The 19,290-nt window shown below is 46.7% G+C and overlaps 12 non-coding genes across 12 annotated transcripts; all 12 read left to right on the top strand.

Annotated features, from left to right (window-relative positions):
• Positions 1-690: 690 nt before the first annotated feature.
• LOC142282807 (U2 spliceosomal RNA) lies at positions 691-881 on the top strand. The gene has a single exon (XR_012744607.1). It is a non-coding gene; the product is annotated as a U2 spliceosomal RNA (small nuclear RNA).
• A 1,387-nt stretch (positions 882-2,268) lies between these two features.
• LOC142282806 (U2 spliceosomal RNA) lies at positions 2,269-2,459 on the top strand. The gene has a single exon (XR_012744606.1). It is a non-coding gene; the product is annotated as a U2 spliceosomal RNA (small nuclear RNA).
• A 1,387-nt stretch (positions 2,460-3,846) lies between these two features.
• On the top strand, positions 3,847-4,037 carry LOC142282805 (U2 spliceosomal RNA). Its single transcript, XR_012744605.1, has one exon. It is a non-coding gene; the product is annotated as a U2 spliceosomal RNA (small nuclear RNA).
• A 1,387-nt stretch (positions 4,038-5,424) lies between these two features.
• Positions 5,425-5,615, top strand: LOC142282804 (U2 spliceosomal RNA). The gene has a single exon (XR_012744604.1). It is a non-coding gene; the product is annotated as a U2 spliceosomal RNA (small nuclear RNA).
• A 1,388-nt stretch (positions 5,616-7,003) lies between these two features.
• LOC142282803 (U2 spliceosomal RNA) lies at positions 7,004-7,194 on the top strand. Its single transcript, XR_012744603.1, has one exon. It is a non-coding gene; the product is annotated as a U2 spliceosomal RNA (small nuclear RNA).
• Positions 7,195-8,581: 1,387 nt separating this feature from the next.
• LOC142282802 (U2 spliceosomal RNA) lies at positions 8,582-8,772 on the top strand. Its single transcript, XR_012744602.1, has one exon. It is a non-coding gene; the product is annotated as a U2 spliceosomal RNA (small nuclear RNA).
• Positions 8,773-10,159: 1,387 nt separating this feature from the next.
• LOC142282812 (U2 spliceosomal RNA) lies at positions 10,160-10,350 on the top strand. The gene has a single exon (XR_012744612.1). It is a non-coding gene; the product is annotated as a U2 spliceosomal RNA (small nuclear RNA).
• Positions 10,351-11,738: 1,388 nt separating this feature from the next.
• On the top strand, positions 11,739-11,929 carry LOC142282811 (U2 spliceosomal RNA). The gene has a single exon (XR_012744611.1). It is a non-coding gene; the product is annotated as a U2 spliceosomal RNA (small nuclear RNA).
• A 2,185-nt stretch (positions 11,930-14,114) lies between these two features.
• LOC142282808 (U2 spliceosomal RNA) lies at positions 14,115-14,310 on the top strand. Its single transcript, XR_012744608.1, has one exon. It is a non-coding gene; the product is annotated as a U2 spliceosomal RNA (small nuclear RNA).
• Positions 14,311-15,697: 1,387 nt separating this feature from the next.
• LOC142282810 (U2 spliceosomal RNA) lies at positions 15,698-15,888 on the top strand. The gene has a single exon (XR_012744610.1). It is a non-coding gene; the product is annotated as a U2 spliceosomal RNA (small nuclear RNA).
• A 1,387-nt stretch (positions 15,889-17,275) lies between these two features.
• Positions 17,276-17,466, top strand: LOC142282809 (U2 spliceosomal RNA). The gene has a single exon (XR_012744609.1). It is a non-coding gene; the product is annotated as a U2 spliceosomal RNA (small nuclear RNA).
• Positions 17,467-18,853: 1,387 nt separating this feature from the next.
• Positions 18,854-19,044, top strand: LOC142282800 (U2 spliceosomal RNA). Its single transcript, XR_012744601.1, has one exon. It is a non-coding gene; the product is annotated as a U2 spliceosomal RNA (small nuclear RNA).
• Positions 19,045-19,290: the final 246 nt, after the last annotated feature.

Raw genomic sequence — 19,290 nt, 5'->3', positions numbered from 1 at the left:
AGCCCTCTGAGAAAGCCCCCCTCTAACCTTTGATAGTAAGCTTTTCTGTAGTCTGCCTGTTGATGTATTTTCCGTTTGAACTGTGCACAACATGAAGAGACGGAACACTGGCGGCTTGTCACAATGCCCCCCGATGACATCACAATAGCGCTGCTGCCTAGAAAACAAGCTGCGCAGAAGAAGTTGTTCTTTGGGTGGGAGGGTGGGCTAGTGGAAGGAGGGGGCAATCTCTTTTTTTCCCGGGTGGTAGGGGGATGACAGGAGAAGGGAAGCGGGTGGTGAGAAAGGTACAGAGGGCAGGGTTTGGGGGCTGGGAAGGAAAGGGAAAAGATTAGGGTTTGGGGATGATGAAAGGGCTTTCTACGGGTAAGGATGGCAAAGGGTGGCAGTGACGGAAAGTCAGGCAACCTGTCCTGTCCGTCTTTTTGTATCGTGAATTGGAAAGACTGCAAGGGGGAGGGGAGTTGCTTGCGCCCTAAAGGAGGAGTTATTCAGATTCATTGCAGTGGGCGGCGGCTGCAAAACGCACCATTCTTCTTGTTTTGGCTCTGCAAAGCAGCCTTTTCAAGGGTTGGCTTGGGTGACAAAATGTCTTGTGTAGGCGTGGGTTTGTCTCCCTCTCGCTCTCTCTCCCTAAGATGTGTCCGGCATAGGCCAGGGTGCCACTCGAGGCCCAAACCAATTCTGGTTATCGCTTCTCGGCCTTTTGGCTAAGATCAAGTGTAGTATCTGTTCTTATCAGTTTAATATCTGATACGTCCCCTATCTGGGGACCATATATTAAATGGATTTTTAGAACAGGGAGATGGAAAAAGAGCTTGCTCTGTCCACTCCACGCATTGACCTGGTATTGCAGTACCTCCAGGAACGGTGCACCCCTTCTTAACCCAGTTTCCAAAAGCAGAACTCAATTCACCTGATTCATATTAGCCCGATTTAATGAATTGGAAGAAAGCATACGTCTTCATATGCACCTCAATTTGGCCCATTCACTTTTCACACTTCCTCCTTTTGTTTTTTATCTTTCACACTTTTGACTTTCTTTATTCATCCAAATAGCAAACTCATCACCACTCAACCTGACCAACTCGGCTATGTCCCCGTGCTGCAGTTCTCTGTCTTATCTAGATCATTTGCAATTGAATGGAATAGATCCCTTTTGGACAAAGTGGATTCACCTGCTGCTGCAGTGACCACAGGTGTGATAACATCTAGAATTGGCATCTGGTGCGATCTCTCCGCTTCCACTCCAAAGAAAGTTACCTGTTTATTCCTATCATGCATTGGTTTTTGGGGTTTTCTTTGAGTAATGATGATCTCTTTAGTAGTCTGTTGGCGCCCTCTCCTGGAGGAATAGTTTGCTTGCTCTTGGACATTCTAAAAGAGAGGTCATGATAGACATTGAGCTTCTGAGCTCAATTGGGGACAGTCATGGGTGATGAATGTTTGCAACCTACTGCGAAGCCTCATACCGCAATATAAGGAACGTCAAATACTAAGAAAGGGCGGCCTATGAAAGAATTACTACTTTCAATAAGTACACTTAAACGGCTAATTGGGAATAGAAAAACTGTAAAAAGCCCTCTGAGAAAGCCCCCCTCTAACCTTTGATAGTAAGCTTTTCTGTAGTCTGCCTGTTGATGTATTTTCCGTTTGAACTGTGCACAACATGAAGAGACGGAACACTGGCGGCTTGTCACAATGCCCCCCGATGACATCACAATAGCGCTGCTGCCTAGAAAACAAGCTGCGCAGAAGAAGTTGTTCTTTGGGTGGGAGGGTGGGCTAGTGGAAGGAGGGGGCAATCTCTTTTTTTCCCGGGTGGTAGGGGGATGACAGGAGAAGGGAAGCGGGTGGTGAGAAAGGTACAGAGGGCAGGGTTTGGGGGCTGGGAAGGAAAGGGAAAAGATTAGGGTTTGGGGATGATGAAAGGGCTTTCTACGGGTAAGGATGGCAAAGGGTGGCAGTGACGGAAAGTCAGGCAACCTGTCCTGTCCGTCTTTTTGTATCGTGAATTGGAAAGACTGCAAGGGGGAGGGGAGTTGCTTGCGCCCTAAAGGAGGAGTTATTCAGATTCATTGCAGTGGGCGGCGGCTGCAAAACGCACCATTCTTCTTGTTTTGGCTCTGCAAAGCAGCCTTTTCAAGGGTTGGCTTGGGTGACAAAATGTCTTGTGTAGGCGTGGGTTTGTCTCCCTCTCGCTCTCTCTCCCTAAGATGTGTCCGGCATAGGCCAGGGTGCCACTCGAGGCCCAAACCAATTCTGGTTATCGCTTCTCGGCCTTTTGGCTAAGATCAAGTGTAGTATCTGTTCTTATCAGTTTAATATCTGATACGTCCCCTATCTGGGGACCATATATTAAATGGATTTTTAGAACAGGGAGATGGAAAAAGAGCTTGCTCTGTCCACTCCACGCATTGACCTGGTATTGCAGTACCTCCAGGAACGGTGCACCCCTTCTTAACCCAGTTTCCAAAAGCAGAACTCAATTCACCTGATTCATATTAGCCCGATTTAATGAATTGGAAGAAAGCATACGTCTTCATATGCACCTCAATTTGGCCCATTCACTTTTCACACTTCCTCCTTTTGTTTTTTATCTTTCACACTTTTGACTTTCTTTATTCATCCAAATAGCAAACTCATCACCACTCAACCTGACCAACTCGGCTATGTCCCCGTGCTGCAGTTCTCTGTCTTATCTAGATCATTTGCAATTGAATGGAATAGATCCCTTTTGGACAAAGTGGATTCACCTGCTGCTGCAGTGACCACAGGTGTGATAACATCTAGAATTGGCATCTGGTGCGATCTCTCCGCTTCCACTCCAAAGAAAGTTACCTGTTTATTCCTATCATGCATTGGTTTTTGGGGTTTTCTTTGAGTAATGATGATCTCTTTAGTAGTCTGTTGGCGCCCTCTCCTGGAGGAATAGTTTGCTTGCTCTTGGACATTCTAAAAGAGAGGTCATGATAGACATTGAGCTTCTGAGCTCAATTGGGGACAGTCATGGGTGATGAATGTTTGCAACCTACTGCGAAGCCTCATACCGCAATATAAGGAACGTCAAATACTAAGAAAGGGCGGCCTATGAAAGAATTACTACTTTCAATAAGTACACTTAAACGGCTAATTGGGAATAGAAAAACTGTAAAAAGCCCTCTGAGAAAGCCCCCCTCTAACCTTTGATAGTAAGCTTTTCTGTAGTCTGCCTGTTGATGTATTTTCCGTTTGAACTGTGCACAACATGAAGAGACGGAACACTGGCGGCTTGTCACAATGCCCCCCGATGACATCACAATAGCGCTGCTGCCTAGAAAACAAGCTGCGCAGAAGAAGTTGTTCTTTGGGTGGGAGGGTGGGCTAGTGGAAGGAGGGGGCAATCTCTTTTTTTCCCGGGTGGTAGGGGGATGACAGGAGAAGGGAAGCGGGTGGTGAGAAAGGTACAGAGGGCAGGGTTTGGGGGCTGGGAAGGAAAGGGAAAAGATTAGGGTTTGGGGATGATGAAAGGGCTTTCTACGGGTAAGGATGGCAAAGGGTGGCAGTGACGGAAAGTCAGGCAACCTGTCCTGTCCGTCTTTTTGTATCGTGAATTGGAAAGACTGCAAGGGGGAGGGGAGTTGCTTGCGCCCTAAAGGAGGAGTTATTCAGATTCATTGCAGTGGGCGGCGGCTGCAAAACGCACCATTCTTCTTGTTTTGGCTCTGCAAAGCAGCCTTTTCAAGGGTTGGCTTGGGTGACAAAATGTCTTGTGTAGGCGTGGGTTTGTCTCCCTCTCGCTCTCTCTCCCTAAGATGTGTCCGGCATAGGCCAGGGTGCCACTCGAGGCCCAAACCAATTCTGGTTATCGCTTCTCGGCCTTTTGGCTAAGATCAAGTGTAGTATCTGTTCTTATCAGTTTAATATCTGATACGTCCCCTATCTGGGGACCATATATTAAATGGATTTTTAGAACAGGGAGATGGAAAAAGAGCTTGCTCTGTCCACTCCACGCATTGACCTGGTATTGCAGTACCTCCAGGAACGGTGCACCCCTTCTTAACCCAGTTTCCAAAAGCAGAACTCAATTCACCTGATTCATATTAGCCCGATTTAATGAATTGGAAGAAAGCATACGTCTTCATATGCACCTCAATTTGGCCCATTCACTTTTCACACTTCCTCCTTTTGTTTTTTATCTTTCACACTTTTGACTTTCTTTATTCATCCAAATAGCAAACTCATCACCACTCAACCTGACCAACTCGGCTATGTCCCCGTGCTGCAGTTCTCTGTCTTATCTAGATCATTTGCAATTGAATGGAATAGATCCCTTTTGGACAAAGTGGATTCACCTGCTGCTGCAGTGACCACAGGTGTGATAACATCTAGAATTGGCATCTGGTGCGATCTCTCCGCTTCCACTCCAAAGAAAGTTACCTGTTTATTCCTATCATGCATTGGTTTTTGGGGTTTTCTTTGAGTAATGATGATCTCTTTAGTAGTCTGTTGGCGCCCTCTCCTGGAGGAATAGTTTGCTTGCTCTTGGACATTCTAAAAGAGAGGTCATGATAGACATTGAGCTTCTGAGCTCAATTGGGGACAGTCATGGGTGATGAATGTTTGCAACCTACTGCGAAGCCTCATACCGCAATATAAGGAACGTCAAATACTAAGAAAGGGCGGCCTATGAAAGAATTACTACTTTCAATAAGTACACTTAAACGGCTAATTGGGAATAGAAAAACTGTAAAAAGCCCTCTGAGAAAGCCCCCCTCTAACCTTTGATAGTAAGCTTTTCTGTAGTCTGCCTGTTGATGTATTTTCCGTTTGAACTGTGCACAACATGAAGAGACGGAACACTGGCGGCTTGTCACAATGCCCCCCGATGACATCACAATAGCGCTGCTGCCTAGAAAACAAGCTGCGCAGAAGAAGTTGTTCTTTGGGTGGGAGGGTGGGCTAGTGGAAGGAGGGGGCAATCTCTTTTTTTCCCGGGTGGTAGGGGGATGACAGGAGAAGGGAAGCGGGTGGTGAGAAAGGTACAGAGGGCAGGGTTTGGGGGCTGGGAAGGAAAGGGAAAAGATTAGGGTTTGGGGATGATGAAAGGGCTTTCTACGGGTAAGGATGGCAAAGGGTGGCAGTGACGGAAAGTCAGGCAACCTGTCCTGTCCGTCTTTTTGTATCGTGAATTGGAAAGACTGCAAGGGGGAGGGGAGTTGCTTGCGCCCTAAAGGAGGAGTTATTCAGATTCATTGCAGTGGGCGGCGGCTGCAAAACGCACCATTCTTCTTGTTTTGGCTCTGCAAAGCAGCCTTTTCAAGGGTTGGCTTGGGTGACAAAATGTCTTGTGTAGGCGTGGGTTTGTCTCCCTCTCGCTCTCTCTCCCTAAGATGTGTCCGGCATAGGCCAGGGTGCCACTCGAGGCCCAAACCAATTCTGGTTATCGCTTCTCGGCCTTTTGGCTAAGATCAAGTGTAGTATCTGTTCTTATCAGTTTAATATCTGATACGTCCCCTATCTGGGGACCATATATTAAATGGATTTTTAGAACAGGGAGATGGAAAAAGAGCTTGCTCTGTCCACTCCACGCATTGACCTGGTATTGCAGTACCTCCAGGAACGGTGCACCCCTTCTTAACCCAGTTTCCAAAAGCAGAACTCAATTCACCTGATTCATATTAGCCCGATTTAATGAATTGGAAGAAAGCATACGTCTTCATATGCACCTCAATTTGGCCCATTCACTTTTCACACTTCCTCCTTTTGTTTTTTATCTTTCACACTTTTGACTTTCTTTATTCATCCAAATAGCAAACTCATCACCACTCAACCTGACCAACTCGGCTATGTCCCCGTGCTGCAGTTCTCTGTCTTATCTAGATCATTTGCAATTGAATGGAATAGATCCCTTTTGGACAAAGTGGATTCACCTGCTGCTGCAGTGACCACAGGTGTGATAACATCTAGAATTGGCATCTGGTGCGATCTCTCCGCTTCCACTCCAAAGAAAGTTACCTGTTTATTCCTATCATGCATTGGTTTTTGGGGTTTTCTTTGAGTAATGATGATCTCTTTAGTAGTCTGTTGGCGCCCTCTCCTGGAGGAATAGTTTGCTTGCTCTTGGACATTCTAAAAGAGAGGTCATGATAGACATTGAGCTTCTGAGCTCAATTGGGGACAGTCATGGGTGATGAATGTTTGCAACCTACTGCGAAGCCTCATACCGCAATATAAGGAACGTCAAATACTAAGAAAGGGCGGCCTATGAAAGAATTACTACTTTCAATAAGTACACTTAAACGGCTAATTGGGAATAGAAAAACTGTAAAAAGCCCTCTGAGAAAGCCCCCCTCTAACCTTTTGATAGTAAGCTTTTCTGTAGTCTGCCTGTTGATGTATTTTCCGTTTGAACTGTGCACAACATGAAGAGACGGAACACTGGCGGCTTGTCACAATGCCCCCCGATGACATCACAATAGCGCTGCTGCCTAGAAAACAAGCTGCGCAGAAGAAGTTGTTCTTTGGGTGGGAGGGTGGGCTAGTGGAAGGAGGGGGCAATCTCTTTTTTTCCCGGGTGGTAGGGGGATGACAGGAGAAGGGAAGCGGGTGGTGAGAAAGGTACAGAGGGCAGGGTTTGGGGGCTGGGAAGGAAAGGGAAAAGATTAGGGTTTGGGGATGATGAAAGGGCTTTCTACGGGTAAGGATGGCAAAGGGTGGCAGTGACGGAAAGTCAGGCAACCTGTCCTGTCCGTCTTTTTGTATCGTGAATTGGAAAGACTGCAAGGGGGAGGGGAGTTGCTTGCGCCCTAAAGGAGGAGTTATTCAGATTCATTGCAGTGGGCGGCGGCTGCAAAACGCACCATTCTTCTTGTTTTGGCTCTGCAAAGCAGCCTTTTCAAGGGTTGGCTTGGGTGACAAAATGTCTTGTGTAGGCGTGGGTTTGTCTCCCTCTCGCTCTCTCTCCCTAAGATGTGTCCGGCATAGGCCAGGGTGCCACTCGAGGCCCAAACCAATTCTGGTTATCGCTTCTCGGCCTTTTGGCTAAGATCAAGTGTAGTATCTGTTCTTATCAGTTTAATATCTGATACGTCCCCTATCTGGGGACCATATATTAAATGGATTTTTAGAACAGGGAGATGGAAAAAGAGCTTGCTCTGTCCACTCCACGCATTGACCTGGTATTGCAGTACCTCCAGGAACGGTGCACCCCTTCTTAACCCAGTTTCCAAAAGCAGAACTCAATTCACCTGATTCATATTAGCCCGATTTAATGAATTGGAAGAAAGCATACGTCTTCATATGCACCTCAATTTGGCCCATTCACTTTTCACACTTCCTCCTTTTGTTTTTTATCTTTCACACTTTTGACTTTCTTTATTCATCCAAATAGCAAACTCATCACCACTCAACCTGACCAACTCGGCTATGTCCCCGTGCTGCAGTTCTCTGTCTTATCTAGATCATTTGCAATTGAATGGAATAGATCCCTTTTGGACAAAGTGGATTCACCTGCTGCTGCAGTGACCACAGGTGTGATAACATCTAGAATTGGCATCTGGTGCGATCTCTCCGCTTCCACTCCAAAGAAAGTTACCTGTTTATTCCTATCATGCATTGGTTTTTGGGGTTTTCTTTGAGTAATGATGATCTCTTTAGTAGTCTGTTGGCGCCCTCTCCTGGAGGAATAGTTTGCTTGCTCTTGGACATTCTAAAAGAGAGGTCATGATAGACATTGAGCTTCTGAGCTCAATTGGGGACAGTCATGGGTGATGAATGTTTGCAACCTACTGCGAAGCCTCATACCGCAATATAAGGAACGTCAAATACTAAGAAAGGGCGGCCTATGAAAGAATTACTACTTTCAATAAGTACACTTAAACGGCTAATTGGGAATAGAAAAACTGTAAAAAGCCCTCTGAGAAAGCCCCCCTCTAACCTTTGATAGTAAGCTTTTCTGTAGTCTGCCTGTTGATGTATTTTCCGTTTGAACTGTGCACAACATGAAGAGACGGAACACTGGCGGCTTGTCACAATGCCCCCCGATGACATCACAATAGCGCTGCTGCCTAGAAAACAAGCTGCGCAGAAGAAGTTGTTCTTTGGGTGGGAGGGTGGGCTAGTGGAAGGAGGGGGCAATCTCTTTTTTTCCCGGGTGGTAGGGGGATGACAGGAGAAGGGAAGCGGGTGGTGAGAAAGGTACAGAGGGCAGGGTTTGGGGGCTGGGAAGGAAAGGGAAAAGATTAGGGTTTGGGGATGATGAAAGGGCTTTCTACGGGTAAGGATGGCAAAGGGTGGCAGTGACGGAAAGTCAGGCAACCTGTCCTGTCCGTCTTTTTGTATCGTGAATTGGAAAGACTGCAAGGGGGAGGGGAGTTGCTTGCGCCCTAAAGGAGGAGTTATTCAGATTCATTGCAGTGGGCGGCGGCTGCAAAACGCACCATTCTTCTTGTTTTGGCTCTGCAAAGCAGCCTTTTCAAGGGTTGGCTTGGGTGACAAAATGTCTTGTGTAGGCGTGGGTTTGTCTCCCTCTCGCTCTCTCTCCCTAAGATGTGTCCGGCATAGGCCAGGGTGCCACTCGAGGCCCAAACCAATTCTGGTTATCGCTTCTCGGCCTTTTGGCTAAGATCAAGTGTAGTATCTGTTCTTATCAGTTTAATATCTGATACGTCCCCTATCTGGGGACCATATATTAAATGGATTTTTAGAACAGGGAGATGGAAAAAGAGCTTGCTCTGTCCACTCCACGCATTGACCTGGTATTGCAGTACCTCCAGGAACGGTGCACCCCTTCTTAACCCAGTTTCCAAAAGCAGAACTCAATTCACCTGATTCATATTAGCCCGATTTAATGAATTGGAAGAAAGCATACGTCTTCATATGCACCTCAATTTGGCCCATTCACTTTTCACACTTCCTCCTTTTGTTTTTTATCTTTCACACTTTTGACTTTCTTTATTCATCCAAATAGCAAACTCATCACCACTCAACCTGACCAACTCGGCTATGTCCCCGTGCTGCAGTTCTCTGTCTTATCTAGATCATTTGCAATTGAATGGAATAGATCCCTTTTGGACAAAGTGGATTCACCTGCTGCTGCAGTGACCACAGGTGTGATAACATCTAGAATTGGCATCTGGTGCGATCTCTCCGCTTCCACTCCAAAGAAAGTTACCTGTTTATTCCTATCATGCATTGGTTTTTGGGGTTTTCTTTGAGTAATGATGATCTCTTTAGTAGTCTGTTGGCGCCCTCTCCTGGAGGAATAGTTTGCTTGCTCTTGGACATTCTAAAAGAGAGGTCATGATAGACATTGAGCTTCTGAGCTCAATTGGGGACAGTCATGGGTGATGAATGTTTGCAACCTACTGCGAAGCCTCATACCGCAATATAAGGAACGTCAAATACTAAGAAAGGGCGGCCTATGAAAGAATTACTACTTTCAATAAGTACACTTAAACGGCTAATTGGGAATAGAAAAACTGTAAAAAGCCCTCTGAGAAAGCCCCCCTCTAACCTTTGATAGTAAGCTTTTCTGTAGTCTGCCTGTTGATGTATTTTCCGTTTGAACTGTGCACAACATGAAGAGACGGAACACTGGCGGCTTGTCACAATGCCCCCCGATGACATCACAATAGCGCTGCTGCCTAGAAAACAAGCTGCGCAGAAGAAGTTGTTCTTTGGGTGGGAGGGTGGGCTAGTGGAAGGAGGGGGCAATCTCTTTTTTTCCCGGGTGGTAGGGGGATGACAGGAGAAGGGAAGCGGGTGGTGAGAAAGGTACAGAGGGCAGGGTTTGGGGGCTGGGAAGGAAAGGGAAAAGATTAGGGTTTGGGGATGATGAAAGGGCTTTCTACGGGTAAGGATGGCAAAGGGTGGCAGTGACGGAAAGTCAGGCAACCTGTCCTGTCCGTCTTTTTGTATCGTGAATTGGAAAGACTGCAAGGGGGAGGGGAGTTGCTTGCGCCCTAAAGGAGGAGTTATTCAGATTCATTGCAGTGGGCGGCGGCTGCAAAACGCACCATTCTTCTTGTTTTGGCTCTGCAAAGCAGCCTTTTCAAGGGTTGGCTTGGGTGACAAAATGTCTTGTGTAGGCGTGGGTTTGTCTCCCTCTCGCTCTCTCTCCCTAAGATGTGTCCGGCATAGGCCAGGGTGCCACTCGAGGCCCAAACCAATTCTGGTTATCGCTTCTCGGCCTTTTGGCTAAGATCAAGTGTAGTATCTGTTCTTATCAGTTTAATATCTGATACGTCCCCTATCTGGGGACCATATATTAAATGGATTTTTAGAACAGGGAGATGGAAAAAGAGCTTGCTCTGTCCACTCCACGCATTGACCTGGTATTGCAGTACCTCCAGGAACGGTGCACCCCTTCTTAACCCAGTTTCCAAAAGCAGAACTCAATTCACCTGATTCATATTAGCCCGATTTAATGAATTGGAAGAAAGCATACGTCTTCATATGCACCTCAATTTGGCCCATTCACTTTTCACACTTCCTCCTTTTGTTTTTTATCTTTCACACTTTTGACTTTCTTTATTCATCCAAATAGCAAACTCATCACCACTCAACCTGACCAACTCGGCTATGTCCCCGTGCTGCAGTTCTCTGTCTTATCTAGATCATTTGCAATTGAATGGAATAGATCCCTTTTGGACAAAGTGGATTCACCTGCTGCTGCAGTGACCACAGGTGTGATAACATCTAGAATTGGCATCTGGTGCGATCTCTCCGCTTCCACTCCAAAGAAAGTTACCTGTTTATTCCTATCATGCATTGGTTTTTGGGGTTTTCTTTGAGTAATGATGATCTCTTTAGTAGTCTGTTGGCGCCCTCTCCTGGAGGAATAGTTTGCTTGCTCTTGGACATTCTAAAAGAGAGGTCATGATAGACATTGAGCTTCTGAGCTCAATTGGGGACAGTCATGGGTGATGAATGTTTGCAACCTACTGCGAAGCCTCATACCGCAATATAAGGAACGTCAAATACTAAGAAAGGGCGGCCTATGAAAGAATTACTACTTTCAATAAGTACACTTAAACGGCTAATTGGGAATAGAAAAACTGTAAAAAGCCCTCTGAGAAAGCCCCCCTCTAACCTTTTGATAGTAAGCTTTTCTGTAGTCTGCCTGTTGATGTATTTTCCGTTTGAACTGTGCACAACATGAAGAGACGGAACACTGGCGGCTTGTCACAATGCCCCCCGATGACATCACAATAGCGCTGCTGCCTAGAAAACAAGCTGCGCAGAAGAAGTTGTTCTTTGGGTGGGAGGGTGGGCTAGTGGAAGGAGGGGGCAATCTCTTTTTTTCCCGGGTGGTAGGGGGATGACAGGAGAAGGGAAGCGGGTGGTGAGAAAGGTACAGAGGGCAGGGTTTGGGGGCTGGGAAGGAAAGGGAAAAGATTAGGGTTTGGGGATGATGAAAGGGCTTTCTACGGGTAAGGATGGCAAAGGGTGGCAGTGACGGAAAGTCAGGCAACCTGTCCTGTCCGTCTTTTTGTATCGTGAATTGGAAAGACTGCAAGGGGGAGGGGAGTTGCTTGCGCCCTAAAGGAGGAGTTATTCAGATTCATTGCAGTGGGCGGCGGCTGCAAAACGCACCATTCTTCTTGTTTTGGCTCTGCAAAGCAGCCTTTTCAAGGGTTGGCTTGGGTGACAAAATGTCTTGTGTAGGCGTGGGTTTGTCTCCCTCTCGCTCTCTCTCCCTAAGATGTGTCCGGCATAGGCCAGGGTGCCACTCGAGGCCCAAACCAATTCTGGTTATCGCTTCTCGGCCTTTTGGCTAAGATCAAGTGTAGTATCTGTTCTTATCAGTTTAATATCTGATACGTCCCCTATCTGGGGACCATATATTAAATGGATTTTTAGAACAGGGAGATGGAAAAAGAGCTTGCTCTGTCCACTCCACGCATTGACCTGGTATTGCAGTACCTCCAGGAACGGTGCACCCCTTCTTAACCCAGTTTCCAAAAGCAGAACTCAATTCACCTGATTCATATTAGCCCGATTTAATGAATTGGAAGAAAGCATACGTCTTCATATGCACCTCAATTTGGCCCATTCACTTTTCACACTTCCTCCTTTTGTTTTTTATCTTTCACACTTTTGACTTTCTTTATTCATCCAAATAGCAAACTCATCACCACTCAACCTGACCAACTCGGCTATGTCCCCGTGCTGCAGTTCTCTGTCTTATCTAGATCATTTGCAATTGAATGGAATAGATCCCTTTTGGACAAAGTGGATTCACCTGCTGCTGCAGTGACCACAGGTGTGATAACATCTAGAATTGGCATCTGGTGCGATCTCTCCGCTTCCACTCCAAAGAAAGTTACCTGTTTATTCCTATCATGCATTGGTTTTTGGGGTTTTCTTTGAGTAATGATGATCTCTTTAGTAGTCTGTTGGCGCCCTCTCCTGGAGGAATAGTTTGCTTGCTCTTGGACATTCTAAAAGAGAGGTCATGATAGACATTGAGCTTCTGAGCTCAATTGGGGACAGTCATGGGTGATGAATGTTTGCAACCTACTGCGAAGCCTCATACCGCAATATAAGGAACGTCAAATACTAAGAAAGGGCGGCCTATGAAAGAATTACTACTTTCAATAAGTACACTTAAACGGCTAATTGGGAATAGAAAAACTGTAAAAAGCCCTCTGAGAAAGCCCCCCTCTAACCTTTGATAGTAAGCTTTTCTGTAGTCTGCCTGTTGATGTATTTTCCGTTTGAACTGTGCACAACATGAAGAGACGGAACACTGGCGGCTTGTCACAATGCCCCCCGATGACATCACAATAGCGCTGCTGCCTAGAAAACAAGCTGCGCAGAAGAAGTTGTTCTTTGGGTGGGAGGGTGGGCTAGTGGAAGGAGGGGGCAATCTCTTTTTTTCCCGGGTGGTAGGGGGATGACAGGAGAAGGGAAGCGGGTGGTGAGAAAGGTACAGAGGGCAGGGTTTGGGGGCTGGGAAGGAAAGGGAAAAGATTAGGGTTTGGGGATGATGAAAGGGCTTTCTACGGGTAAGGATGGCAAAGGGTGGCAGTGACGGAAAGTCAGGCAACCTGTCCTGTCCGTCTTTTTGTATCGTGAATTGGAAAGACTGCAAGGGGGAGGGGAGTTGCTTGCGCCCTAAAGGAGGAGTTATTCAGATTCATTGCAGTGGGCGGCGGCTGCAAAACGCACCATTCTTCTTGTTTTGGCTCTGCAAAGCAGCCTTTTCAAGGGTTGGCTTGGGTGACAAAATGTCTTGTGTAGGCGTGGGTTTGTCTCCCTCTCGCTCTCTCTCCCTAAGATGTGTCCGGCATAGGCCAGGGTGCCACTCGAGGCCCAAACCAATTCTGGTTATCGCTTCTCGGCCTTTTGGCTAAGATCAAGTGTAGTGTTGTTCGAAGAGGTGGTTTAAGCTCCAGGCCACCTTAGTACAATGATACAATGCACACTGGAAGGTTGCGCTTGCTAGTACTCTGGGTGGATAGTATATTCATCTAGAGGAAAACATGGCCCTACCAGGATCGAGGCTATTAGACTGAGTAAGGGTGGGGGGCTATGGTACAACGTGCCCCAGGACTGACGACCCTGGAGTGAGTCTGAGCTTGCTGGCTTGGGACCCCGGCAAGCCTTGGGCTCTGTAGCACACCGTACCTTGCCTTTTCATACTTTTTGAGCATATTATCCTATCCCGGCCTTCTGGCTAGGAAGGGAAATTTTTATAATCCCGGTCGGAGGTCTGGTCAGCTTTGGGCTGAGAAACTAACACCCGGTTGGAGGTCTGGGTCAGCTTCGGCTGAGAAACCAACACCCGGTTGGAGGTCTGGGTCAGCTTCGGCTGAGAAACCAACACCCGGTTGGAGGTCCGGTTAGCCTTGGGCTGAGAAACCAACACCGGTTGACGGTCCGGGCAGTTTCGGCTGCGAAACCAACAACTAGTAGCTCTCTACTCCACTTGGGTAAGATGCCTGGGTGGACACTGGGAGCAACGACAAGGCTCAACCAGGCTTCGGCTTGGGGGAGCACCGAAGATCCCTGACCCTTGCTGTGGCCTTCTGGCTCGGAGGGACGGGGTTGATTTTTGGGGACCCTCTCCTCACGGTGGGGTCCACACGAATCCTAGCCTTTGCACTGTTTTTGGTGTGACTTCGGTCATGCATTTTTTGTGGTGCTTTGGAAAGCTTCATTAAATCAAAATCTGTTCTTATCAGTTTAATATCTGATACGTCCCCTATCTGGGGACCATATATTAAATGGATTTTTAGAACAGGGAGATGGAAAAAGAGCTTGCTCTGTCCACTCCACGCATTGACCTGGTATTGCAGTACCTCCAGGAACGGTGCACCCCTTCTTAACCCAGTTTCCAAAAGCAGAACTCAATTCACCTGATTCATATTAGCCCGATTTAATGAATTGGAAGAAAGCATACGTCTTCATATGCACCTCAATTTGGCCCATTCACTTTTCACACTTCCTCCTTTTGTTTTTTATCTTTCACACTTTTGACTTTCTTTATTCATCCAAATAGCAAACTCATCACCACTCAACCTGACCAACTCGGCTATGTCCCCGTGCTGCAGTTCTCTGTCTTATCTAGATCATTTGCAATTGAATGGAATAGATCCCTTTTGGACAAAGTGGATTCACCTGCTGCTGCAGTGACCACAGGTGTGATAACATCTAGAATTGGCATCTGGTGCGATCTCTCCGCTTCCACTCCAAAGAAAGTTACCTGTTTATTCCTATCATGCATTGGTTTTTGGGGTTTTCTTTGAGTAATGATGATCTCTTTAGTAGTCTGTTGGCGCCCTCTCCTGGAGGAATAGTTTGCTTGCTCTTGGACATTCTAAAAGAGAGGTCATGATAGACATTGAGCTTCTGAGCTCAATTGGGGACAGTCATGGGTGATGAATGTTTGCAACCTACTGCGAAGCCTCATACCGCAATATAAGGAACGTCAAATACTAAGAAAGGGCGGCCTATGAAAGAATTACTACTTTCAATAAGTACACTTAAACGGCTAATTGGGAATAGAAAAACTGTAAAAAGCCCTCTGAGAAAGCCCCCCTCTAACCTTTGATAGTAAGCTTTTCTGTAGTCTGCCTGTTGATGTATTTTCCGTTTGAACTGTGCACAACATGAAGAGACGGAACACTGGCGGCTTGTCACAATGCCCCCCGATGACATCACAATAGCGCTGCTGCCTAGAAAACAAGCTGCGCAGAAGAAGTTGTTCTTTGGGTGGGAGGGTGGGCTAGTGGAAGGAGGGGGCAATCTCTTTTTTTCCCGGGTGGTAGGGGGATGACAGGAGAAGGGAAGCGGGTGGTGAGAAAGGTACAGAGGGCAGGGTTTGGGGGCTGGGAAGGAAAGGGAAAAGATTAGGGTTTGGGGATGATGAAAGGGCTTTCTACGGGTAAGGATGGCAAAGGGTGGCAGTGACGGAAAGTCAGGCAACCTGTCCTGTCCGTCTTTTTGTATCGTGAATTGGAAAGACTGCAAGGGGGAGGGGAGTTGCTTGCGCCCTAAAGGAGGAGTTATTCAGATTCATTGCAGTGGGCGGCGGCTGCAAAACGCACCATTCTTCTTGTTTTGGCTCTGCAAAGCAGCCTTTTCAAGGGTTGGCTTGGGTGACAAAATGTCTTGTGTAGGCGTGGGTTTGTCTCCCTCTCGCTCTCTCTCCCTAAGATGTGTCCGGCATAGGCCAGGGTGCCACTCGAGGCCCAAACCAATTCTGGTTATCGCTTCTCGGCCTTTTGGCTAAGATCAAGTGTAGTATCTGTTCTTATCAGTTTAATATCTGATACGTCCCCTATCTGGGGACCATATATTAAATGGATTTTTAGAACAGGGAGATGGAAAAAGAGCTTGCTCTGTCCACTCCACGCATTGACCTGGTATTGCAGTACCTCCAGGAACGGTGCACCCCTTCTTAACCCAGTTTCCAAAAGCAGAACTCAATTCACCTGATTCATATTAGCCCGATTTAATGAATTGGAAGAAAGCATACGTCTTCATATGCACCTCAATTTGGCCCATTCACTTTTCACACTTCCTCCTTTTGTTTTTTATCTTTCACACTTTTGACTTTCTTTATTCATCCAAATAGCAAACTCATCACCACTCAACCTGACCAACTCGGCTATGTCCCCGTGCTGCAGTTCTCTGTCTTATCTAGATCATTTGCAATTGAATGGAATAGATCCCTTTTGGACAAAGTGGATTCACCTGCTGCTGCAGTGACCACAGGTGTGATAACATCTAGAATTGGCATCTGGTGCGATCTCTCCGCTTCCACTCCAAAGAAAGTTACCTGTTTATTCCTATCATGCATTGGTTTTTGGGGTTTTCTTTGAGTAATGATGATCTCTTTAGTAGTCTGTTGGCGCCCTCTCCTGGAGGAATAGTTTGCTTGCTCTTGGACATTCTAAAAGAGAGGTCATGATAGACATTGAGCTTCTGAGCTCAATTGGGGACAGTCATGGGTGATGAATGTTTGCAACCTACTGCGAAGCCTCATACCGCAATATAAGGAACGTCAAATACTAAGAAAGGGCGGCCTATGAAAGAATTACTACTTTCAATAAGTACACTTAAACGGCTAATTGGGAATAGAAAAACTGTAAAAAGCCCTCTGAGAAAGCCCCCCTCTAACCTTTGATAGTAAGCTTTTCTGTAGTCTGCCTGTTGATGTATTTTCCGTTTGAACTGTGCACAACATGAAGAGACGGAACACTGGCGGCTTGTCACAATGCCCCCCGATGACATCACAATAGCGCTGCTGCCTAGAAAACAAGCTGCGCAGAAGAAGTTGTTCTTTGGGTGGGAGGGTGGGCTAGTGGAAGGAGGGGGCAATCTCTTTTTTTCCCGGGTGGTAGGGGGATGACAGGAGAAGGGAAGCGGGTGGTGAGAAAGGTACAGAGGGCAGGGTTTGGGGGCTGGGAAGGAAAGGGAAAAGATTAGGGTTTGGGGATGATGAAAGGGCTTTCTACGGGTAAGGATGGCAAAGGGTGGCAGTGACGGAAAGTCAGGCAACCTGTCCTGTCCGTCTTTTTGTATCGTGAATTGGAAAGACTGCAAGGGGGAGGGGAGTTGCTTGCGCCCTAAAGGAGGAGTTATTCAGATTCATTGCAGTGGGCGGCGGCTGCAAAACGCACCATTCTTCTTGTTTTGGCTCTGCAAAGCAGCCTTTTCAAGGGTTGGCTTGGGTGACAAAATGTCTTGTGTAGGCGTGGGTTTGTCTCCCTCTCGCTCTCTCTCCCTAAGATGTGTCCGGCATAGGCCAGGGTGCCACTCGAGGCCCAAACCAATTCTGGTTATCGCTTCTCGGCCTTTTGGCTAAGATCAAGTGTAGTATCTGTTCTTATCAGTTTAATATCTGATACGTCCCCTATCTGGGGACCATATATTAAATGGATTTTTAGAACAGGGAGATGGAAAAAGAGCTTGCTCTGTCCACTCCACGCATTGACCTGGTATTGCAGTACCTCCAGGAACGGTGCACCCCTTCTTAACCCAGTTTCCAAAAGCAGAACTCAATTCACCTGATTCATATTAGCCCGATTTAATGAATTGGAAGAAAGCATACGTCTTCATATGCACCTCAATTTGGCCCATTCACTTTTCACACTTCCTCCTTTTGTTTTTTATCTTTCACACTTTTGACTTTCTTTATTCATCCAAATAGCAAACTCATCACCACTCAACCTGACCAACTCGGCTATGTCCCCGTGCTGCAGTTCTCTGTCTTATCTAGATCATTTGCAATTGAATGGAATAGATCCCTTTTGGACAAAGTGGATTCACCTGCTGCTGCAGTGACCACAGGTGTGATAACATCTAGAATTGGCATCTGGTGCGATCTCTCCGCTTCCACTCCAAAGAAAGTTACCTGTTTATTCCTATCATGCATTGGTTTTTGGGGTTTTCTTTGAGTAATGATGATCTCTTTAGTAGTCTGTTGGCGCCCTCTCCTGGAGGAATAGTTTGCTTGCTCTTGGACATTCTAAAAGAGAGGTCATGATAGACATTGAGCTTCTGAGCTCAATTGGGGACAGTCATGGGTGATGAATGTTTGCAACCTACTGCGAAGCCTCATACCGCAATATAAGGAACGTCAAATACTAAGAAAGGGCGGCCTATGAAAGAATTACTACTTTCAATAAGTACACTTAAACGGCTAATTGGGAATAGAAAAACTGTAAAAAGCCCTCTGAGAAAGCCCCCCTCTAACCTTTGATAGTAAGCTTTTCTGTAGTCTGCCTGTTGATGTATTTTCCGTTTGAACTGTGCACAACATGAAGAGACGGAACACTGGCGGCTTGTCACAATGCCCCCCGATGACATCACAATAGCGCTGCTGCCTAGAAAACAAGCTGCGCAGAAGAAGTTGTTCTTTGGGTGGGAGGGTGGGCTAGTGGAAGGAGGGGGCAATCTCTTTTTTTCCCGGGTGGTAGGGGGATGACAGGAGAAGGGAAGCGGGTGGTGAGAAAGGTACAGAGGGCAGGGTTTGGGGGCTGGGAAGGAAAGGGAAAAGATTAGGGTTTGGGGATGATGAAAGGGCTTTCTACGGGTAAGGATGGCAAAGGGTGGCAGTGACGGAAAGTCAGGCAACCTGTCCTGTCCGTCTTTTTGTATCGTGAATTGGAAAGACTGCAAGGGGGAGGGGAGTTGCTTGCGCCCTAAAGGAGGAGTTATTCAGATTCATTGCAGTGGGCGGCGGCTGCAAAACGCACCATTCTTCTTGTTTTGGCTCTGCAAAGCAGCCTTTTCAAGGGTTGGCTTGGGTGACAAAATGTCTTGTGTAGGCGTGGGTTTGTCTCCCTCTCGCTCTCTCTCCCTAAGATGTGTCCGGCATAGGCCAGGGTGCCACTCGAGGCCCAAACCAATTCTGGTTATCGCTTCTCGGCCTTTTGGCTAAGATCAAGTGTAGTATCTGTTCTTATCAGTTTAATATCTGATACGTCCCCTATCTGGGGACCATATATTAAATGGATTTTTAGAACAGGGAGATGGAAAAAGAGCTTGCTCTGTCCACTCCACGCATTGACCTGGTATTGCAGTACCTCCAGGAACGGTGCACCCCTTCTTAACCCAGTTTCCAAAAGCAGAACTCAATTCACCTGATTCATATTAGCCCGATTTAATGAATTGGAAGAAAGCATACGTCTTCATATGCACCTCAATTTGGCCCATTCACTTTTCACACTTCCTCCTTTTGTTTTTTATCTTTCACACTTTTGACTTTCTTTATTCATCCAAATAGCAAACTCATCACCACTCAACCTGACCAACTCGGCTATGTCCCCGTGCTGCAGTTCTCTGTCTTATCTA

Source organism: Anomaloglossus baeobatrachus, unplaced genomic scaffold (genome assembly GCF_048569485.1).
Source record: "Anomaloglossus baeobatrachus isolate aAnoBae1 unplaced genomic scaffold, aAnoBae1.hap1 Scaffold_5217, whole genome shotgun sequence".
NCBI lineage: Eukaryota > Metazoa > Chordata > Amphibia > Anura > Aromobatidae > Anomaloglossus > Anomaloglossus baeobatrachus.
The sequence above is the reverse complement of the archived record's forward strand: the minus strand, read 5'-3'. Positions and strand labels throughout refer to the sequence as shown.